A 9157-nucleotide genomic window follows, 5' to 3' on the forward strand; every position below is an offset into this window, starting at 1 on the left:
TCTTCTCCCCTCTGTCTACTTTTGCCTGTTGGAACTTTGGGCAGTTGAAATTGGGGAGAAAAAGAAATCCCAGATTGTTTGCCACATGTACCATTTCCATCTCTGAGGATTATCATTTAACAAATTATCAGACCATGCTTCAAATACAGCATCCCAAATCGTTTTGACTAGGCTACAATGGTATAGGCTATAGAAGGTCCTAGATTTACAAACCCATTAAAAGGATTTGCTCATCCAGTACTGATATTTTAAAAGCAGAAAGCTAACTTTCTGTCTTTACTGGTTTTCTGCCTGATTCATCACCCAGTAGGAAATCTCCTTCTCATGATGTCCTAAGAAATAATATAGTCTCCTTTTTTGGAAGTGGTTTGGCTATAGTCCTTCCAGAAAGTGAAGGGTGTGGAATATCTTGTGTCTCTTCAATCCTATAATTGTATTTTTTAAAACACACTAGAAAACTGAGACATCAATTTGAGTAATTTCAAGATGGGAGCTGGAGTGGGCTCCTCTACTTTCATTTGAATTATCCAAAGTAATTCCTGCAGCAATTTTTTTTTTACCTCGATGATCCAAATAATCATTTTACTTTTTTTACTCCTTGATGAGAAGATGTAGGATTTACTACAGTGGAGTCCTTTTCTTATACTTGATTTTAGAGCAGATAAACTGTAATGCACTTAGCCCATTCAGGCTGCTATAAAATAATACCATACACTGGGCAGCTTATAAACAACAGAAGGCCGGGCGCGGTGGCTCACGCCTGTAATCCTAGCACTCTGGGAGGCCGAGGTGGGCGGATTGTTTGAGCTCAGGAGTTCGAGACCAGCCTGAGCAAGAGCGAGACCCCACCTCTACTAAAAATAGAAAGAAATTATATGGACAGCTAAATATATATATAGAAAAAATTAGCCGGGCATGGTGGCGCCTGCCTGTAGTCCCAGCTACTCGGGAGGCTGAGACAGGAGGATCGCTTGAGCTCAGGAGTTTGAGGTTGCTGTGAGCTAGGCTGATGCCACGGCACTCACTCCAGCCTGGGCAACAGAGTGAGACTCTGTCTCAAAAAAAAAAAATAAAATAAAAAATAAACAACAGAAATTTATTTCTCACAGTTCAGGAGGCTGGGAAGTCTAAAATCAAATCACCAACAGATTCAGTGTCTGGTAAGGACCTGATCTCTGGTTCATAGATGGCACCTTCTAGCTGTAAAGAGGGGGCAAAGGGTCTCTCTTGAGCCTCTTTTATAAGAGCACTAATCCCATTCATGAGGGCTCCAACCTTGTGACCTAATCACCTCCCAAAGGCTTCACCTCCTAATACCATCACCTTGGGGGTTAGTATTTCAACCTATGAATTTTGGGGGGACACGAACATTCAGATCATAGCATACACCTTTTGATAAAATGTTAATATATGTGCATGATTTGAGATAGTCACTAATGTTCCATTTTTCCAAACTGATCTCTTTAATTTCCTCAAGTTTCCCTCACCATCACCAACAGAGCCTCAGCCTCCCGTGTTAGCTGGGACTACAGGCGCGCAGCACCGCTCCTGGCTAGAGCTCTCATTCTTTACTCCTTTCTCTTTAAGAGAAGGAAGGGATAATGACATAAGCTAGGCATGTTTACAGAATTAAAAAAAATATATTAAATGCTCCCTTATTGATATGCTTGTGAAAACTGATGAGCAAGGATCTGTCTTATTCTGGTGGTGATGGTGTTTGTTTAAGCTTTTTTTTAGGGGGGGAGGGGTCACTGAATGTTTTCCCAGTGAGAAAAAGCATCTTCACAGCTCAAGATGTGAAGGAGCTGTCACCTGTAGTCATACAGGAACTGCCGCAGTGATCTGTGTGTCTTCATAAATCTCTTTGTCTTCTCCAAGGAAACACAGAGAGTTATGATTCAGCCATATACAAATGCCTTTTTAAATGGTGGGTTTTGTGTGTGCCAGGATGTATATTTTTAAATAATCTGTCAGTCCCTTTCATGCTCTATGAACTGTGGGTAAGTACATGTAATGAGTCTCACTATAGCACTCTTGAATTTTAATCAGACCTGCCAAGCTGTGCTGCTTCTACTTAATTGATTGATAAAAAGGAATTGGGAAACGCTGCCTTAATGAAAGAAATAGCTCTTAATCCAACATTAGCTGTATTGATTAAAATGAAAATACAAATCATGCCTTCCTGTGTGCATTCGTGAGGAAGCAAGAGATAGGCTCATGTCTTCTCTTTTCCCTGACATTGTTCCTGGCTGCCTTAGAAACAACATATCCAAGCGTGTGTCCTATAATATTGCTCAACGTAGAGTCTGCTGATGGAGGAACAAGTGTCTGTAGCTTTTGAATCTTCTCTTTTTCCATTTGTTCCCAGTTAGAAAACTTAGTATTACCAGTAAATGCTTTACAACTTTGTCTTTTTTTTTTTCTGATTAGAAACGTTATACACATCCATGGTAGAAAAATGAGGGAACAAAAGAAATGGGAAAGCAAGATAAAGAAAATAAAAGTCATCTGTAATCCTATTACTCTGAGATAATCATATTTTAACTTTTTAGTGTGGATTTTAATATATTTATATATTAAAATTGATGTCGGCCAGGCAGAGTGGCTCACACCTGTAATCCTAGCACTCTGGGAGGCCAAGGTGGATGGATCATTTGAGCTCTGGAGTTTGAGACCAGCCTGAGCAAGAGTGAGACCCCATCTCTACTAAAAAATAGAAAGAAATTAGCTGGACAACTAAAAAATATATGGAAAAAATTAGCCGAGCATGGTGGCACATGCCTGTAGTCCCAGCTACTCAGGAGGCTGAGGCAGGAGGATGGCTTGAGCCCAGGAGTTTGAGGTTGCTGTGAGCTAGGCTGACGCCACGGCACTCTAGCCTGGGCGACAGAGTGAGACTCTGTCTCAAAAAAAAAAAAAAATGATGTCATACAGCACACACTGATTGTAATCTTTTCCATTTCATATATATAGTAGTGAACTTTTCTCCATGTCATTATATATTCTCCTAAGGATTATATTTAATGCTTGCATAATAGTCTATTGAAGGATTTACCACAATATAGGTAATCAAACACTTCTTGCTAGACATTTAGGTTGTTTTTCAGGTGTCTTCTTTTCATAAAAATAAAGCAGCAGTGAAGGTTCCTAATATTAATCTTAATTCACATCTCTGTTTATTTCCTATAAGTAAAATTTTTAGTTCAAAGAATATGAATATTTTTATGGCTTTTAATATATATTGGCAAATTGCCATCTTGAAAGCTGTCACAGATGACATCAACACCAGTAGAATAAGAGAAGGCCTATCTTTCCAAACACCCACACATATGGAATATTATCTTCCTTAAAACCACATTTGCCCAATTTAATGGATGAAAAAATGATCTCATGTTTTCATTTGCATTTATTTAATTCTTTGAGAGTAATAGTTCATATATTTATTGACCATTTTTATTTTTTCTTGAATGAATGGACCTTTATGGTCCTTAGTCTATTTGGGATGGGGAACATTCATTTTTGTTTCTTATTGATTTCTAGGGACTCTTTTTTATACTGTGGGTATTGACCTTTGATTTTAGCTATATCTCTGGTTTTCTGCAATCCCCTCCCATATCTCTTGCCTTTTAAGTATGTTTATTATGTTTTTAAAGTACACTACCATATTATTGAAAGGGTTATGCTCTGATAAAATAGAAAACTGTGGTGAGTGGAGGAGAGAGAAATGCCTATTTGATTTGTCCTTTGTTCCTGATCACATTTCAGACTATATGTATTACTTTTGTTTGGAAAGGTTAAGTGTCTAATCTTGTATCAACATGATAAAAAGAATTTGTAGAAAGAAAAATATTCATTCATTCATCTGCATGATGTCAAATGGCTGGTTTGAACTAAGTTTATTATTGTAGTGAACAGATTATTCTGGAATCTGGTACAAATACAATGATAGAAACAGTTCAGCTTTCAACCACAAGGGGGCAATAAAGACCGATTAGTGATCTGCAATAGACCAAATTTTTTGATTGCAGACTGTTAGAATGGGCGCCTAGAAATTACCCACCTAATCCACGCCACCCTTATTCTATATACAGGAAAACTGAAGTCTGGAGCGGTTAAATTAATGACTTGTTCAAGGTCACAGAGCTGGCTAGTCAGAGAGCAGTGTGGTAGACCTTTCAGGTTTATCGTACTGTGATTTAGTTAAATTGACACAAACTATAAAAACATCTTTTTCCGATTTTTAAAATGTTTTACTTTTTTAATTGAGGTGAGATTCACATACAGCATTAACCATTTCAAAGTCTACAATCAGGTTGCATTTAGTGCGTTCACAATGTTGTAAACACATACATTTTAATCTCCTGGATTCAAATCCCAGTCCTGCCACGAAACGAATGTGTTACCTTAGGCTAGTTATGACGCCTTGCTGCACCTCAGTTTCTTAAGCTTGTGTAGGGAGAAAATGATGTCTTCTACCAGGTCGTTGTTAGGATTACCAGAAATAATATGCACAAGTGCCTAGCAAGATGCTTGACAAAGAGATGAGAAATAAATTATTTTTCTCTTTTAAGATGTTAATCAGCTACTTCCCATCCAGTATTAGTATATTTATTTCACACTAAGAATAAAAATAGGTGCCAGAGTAGATTTTTCCCTTCTTGTGACTATTATGGCATTATTTACACTGGATTTTAAGTGTGCTTGGAGGTTAACAATTATTAAAAAGAGCTTCATTTGAAAAAGGTTCTTGTGACACATAGTTGGCAACAGATTGCAGTATTTAAGAGATGTAAAAGGCCCTCTTTTTTATTTATTTATTTATTTTTATTTCAGCATATTATGGGGGTACAGAAGTTTAGGTTACATATATTGCCCTTGCCCCCGCCACTCCACCCGGAGTCAGAGCTTCAAGAGTGTCCATTCCCCAGACAGTGCGCATTGCACTCGTTATGTATGTATACACCCATCCCCTCCACCCCCACATCTGCCCGACACCCGATCAACGTTATTCCTAAATGTGCTCTTAGGTGATGATCAGTGAAACCAGTTTGATGGTGAGTACATGTGGTGCTTATTTTTCCATTCTTGGGATACTTCACTTAGTAGAATTGGTTCCAGCTCTATCCAGGAAAATATAAGAGGTGCTATATCACCATTGTTTCTTAGAGCTGAGTAGTACTCCATGGTATACATATACCACATTTTATTAATCCACTCATGTATTGATGGGCACTTGGGTTGTTTCCACATCTTTGCAATTGTGAATTGTGCTGCTATAAACATTCAGGTGCAGATGTCTTTGTTATAAAATGTCTTTTGTTCTTTTGGGTATATGCCCAGTAATGGGATTGCTGGATCAAATGGTAGGTCTACTTGTACCTCTTTAAGGTATCTCCATATTGCTTTCCACAGAGGTTGCACTAGTTTGCGGTCCCACCAGCAGTGTATGAGTGTTCCTGTCTCTCCGCATCCGCACCAACATTTATTGTTATGGGACTTTTTGATTAAGGCCATTCTCACTGGAGTTAAGTGATATATCATTGTGGTTTTGATTTGCAGTTCCCTGATGATTAGAGATGTGGGGCATTTTTTCATGTTTTTTGGCCATTGTTCTGTCTTCTTTTGAAAAATTTCTATTCATGTCCTTTGCCCACTTTTTGATAGGGCTGTTTGATTTTTTCTTGCTGATTTTCCTGAGTTCTAAATAGATTCTAGTTATCAGCCCTTTATCGGATGTGTAGCATGCGAAAATTTTTTCCATTCTGTAGGTTGTCTGTTTGCTCTCGTGACAGTTTCTTTGGCTGTGCAGAAGCTTTTTAATTTGATCAGGTCCCATTTATTTATTTTTGTTGTTGCTGTGATTGCCTTTGGGGTCTTCTTCATAAATTCTTTGCCTAGGCCAATGTCTATAAGAGTTTTTCCCACATTTTCTTCTAGAATTCTAATAGTTTCACATCTTAGGTTTAAGCCTGTTATCTACTGTGATTTGATTTTTGTGAGAGGTGAAAGGTGTGGGTCCTGTTTCGGTCTTCTACATGTGGCTATCCAGTTTTCCCAGAACCATTTATTGAATAAGGATTCTTTTCCCCAGAGTATGTTTTTGTCTGCTTTGTCAAAGATTAGATGGCTATATGAGGATGGTTTTATATCTGGATTCTCAGTTGTGTTCCACTGGTCTATGTCCCTGTTCTTGTGCCAATACCAAGCTGTTTTAATAAGCACAGCCTTGTAGTATAGTTTGAAGTCTGGTAAATTAATACCTCCCATTTTGTTCTTATTGTAAAAGGCCCTCTTTAAAACAAAGTTTCGTAGAAGAATTCTGAAACAGCGAGGGTGATTCTAGTTTAGCCGCGGGTGCAGAAAGTATGGTGACATGTGTGACACTTTAGGTCAAATTTTGGAACAGACTCTAAGATATGATGATCTGATCTCTTTTTTAAATAGATAATAAAACTGAGAAACAGAGAAGGTAAGCAAATTCCTCAAGGCTCCACAACAGTCAGTAACCAACCAGGCCTGAGAACACTCATCTCCTATCTCTCAGTCCACTACTGTTCTCAGCACGCCTCACTATCTGGGGCCGAGATTTTAACAATGTAGTCTGAAGGATGCAGAGAGAGAGGGGTGAGGAAGAAATGAAACCTGAGAGGCAAAGAAAAGAAACGTTCAGTTCTAGGCAAAACAGGGTTTAGACTTCAGATAGTAGAAGAGGCAGAAGCAAAGTGTAGCAAGCAGCTCTTGCCTGGGAGAAATTTCCTTAGAGTGGGTCATATATATCCTTATTATTCTTCCCAAGGAAGAACCCCTAGGAGATACCGAGAAGGTGTGCCCAATACTCTTTGACTTATTCAATAAACAAAAGCTACCAAAAATGGTTGTTGAAATCAGAGCTGTTGGTTTTTGTTAGTGAACCAAGTCTTTAAATGTCTTATTAAAAAGTACCTAAATGACTACAATCTAAGTGTTGCTACTAAATATAATAAGGAAAGAGATACCTGACAGGGAGGATCTGCAAGATCCTGTCATTCAGTCCCACATTCTCCTTGTTTCTTTTATCTGAAGAAAAAATAACAAAAATTGCTATTGGCAATTAATTGTGGAAATTGCTGTTGAATTGATGACTATGTAGCAGTTATTGGCTGCTGTGGACTGAATGTTTGTGTCCTCCCAAAATTCATATGTCAAAGCCTTAATCCTTCATGCGATGGCATTGGGAGTTAAAGGTTTTAGGAGGTAATTAAGGTTAACTGGGCCATAAGGGTGGGGCCCTTATGATGGGACTAGTTCCCTGATAAGAAGAGAGAAAATATCATCTCTCCCTGTTCCCCCTCTGTCCCTTTCCCTCTCCTTCTCCCTCTCCCTGATATGTGAGGACAAAGTAAAAAGGCAATTGTCTTCAAACTAGGAAGAGAGCTCTCATCAGACACCAAATCTGCCAGCACCTTGATCTTGGACTTCCCAGCCTCAAAAACTATGAGAAATAAATTTCTATTATTTAAGCATCCCAGTCTATGGTATTTTGTTATAGCTGCCTGAGAAGACTAAGATATTAGCTTTGTTTATTAGCTATATTTCAGCCAAATAAGCCTTCTCATTTGTAGTGCTATTCTTTTTTTTTTTCAGCTTATTATGGTGGTACAAAATTTCAGGTTATATATATTGCCTATGCCCCCCCATCCCCCCGAGTCTGAGCTTCAAGTGTGTCCATTCCCCAGACAGTGCGCATTGCACTCATCATGTAGGTATACACCCATCCCCTCCCCCCACCCCATCCCCGGGGCCCCCCCCACCCCGAGTCAGAACTTCAAGCGTGTTCATTCCCCAGACAGTGCACATTGCATGTAGTGCTATTCTTTATATTGTCATGGCTCTTTGTCCTAATGCAATTTTTTTGTACATACTACATTGAGCTGGAGAGTTATCATGTCTCTGCATCATGCATTTTTATATTGTCTTTTTTCTAGAATTTTTCTTCGGTTATAATAGTAAAACCTGGTTTATCTGACATTTGGCAGAGATCTTTCTTAACTGACATCTCCACACTTCAATATTATAATGAGAATTAATGTTGGTAACGGTGACCCCCTAGACATTGTAGGAGCCCAAATTACTTTCTGTATCATCAAAGAAAAAATAAGGCATGTTAATGTTAGGTCTACTCTACAGTATGGAAAACAGGCATTCCATGTATGTTGTATATTGCTAATGGAATATATGGTAACAATTAACCACAATATTCTATTTCCCTGGAATGGAGAGTTCAATTTCTTTCCTTCCCCTCTTCACACTGATTTCCTTTCCCTACAGAATCCTATGATTTCAACAGTAGGTTATTTTGTCCAAATTCCACCCAGTGCTTGAGAACCATCACCAAATGCCTGCCAAGTGGTCATAGAATCAATGCTGAAATACCTCAGGTGACAGGAAACTTACCATTTTTCAAAGAAGATTATTACATTTTGTAAAAATGGCACATGAAACCTTATATGAGTCAAATTCTGACTTCTCATGACTTCCATTCCTTGGTCCTAGGGCCACTCAAAGCAAGTATTCCCCATGACACAGACCTTCCAACATTTATAGACAGTTATTTCCCTCCTAGACATTATTTTTATGACTTGGAATATCCCCAGGTCCTTCAGTGAAATATGACATATTTAAGCCCCCCCCCCCATTATTCTGGTAATTAAATAAATATTGGTTCAGGGTCTACCCAGCGTTAGGCACTAATCCAGCCATGAAGATGAAGAGAGTAAATGGGAAGTGGCAGAAGCAGAAGTCGAGGCAACAGGAAAAGCATAAAGCACTATTTAGGCCTTATTAAAGACTGTGGGTGTATTTTGAAAGGAATAAGGAATAACAGATGGTGTTTTCAGCAAAGGGATGGAAAGCAAAGGTTTGTGTTACACTCTGGAGATGTGGGGGATGGGACTGTGGTGGGGGTAGGAGTTAGAAGCCTAGAGAGCGGTGACCAGCCATAAAGCTATAACCACAGGAAAAGAGGTAGGGTCATCCAAGTAATGTCCTGGCATTTAGACTTTCTCCTACCAATGCCTTCCAAGAATGTTCCACAGAACAGCAGGTCCCCTGCATCAGATCCAACTGGGGGCCTTGTTGAAATGCAAATCCTTGGGCCCCACCCTGACCGGCTTACTCA

Source organism: Eulemur rufifrons, chromosome 30 (assembly GCF_041146395.1).
Source record: "Eulemur rufifrons isolate Redbay chromosome 30, OSU_ERuf_1, whole genome shotgun sequence".
NCBI lineage: Eukaryota > Metazoa > Chordata > Mammalia > Primates > Lemuridae > Eulemur > Eulemur rufifrons.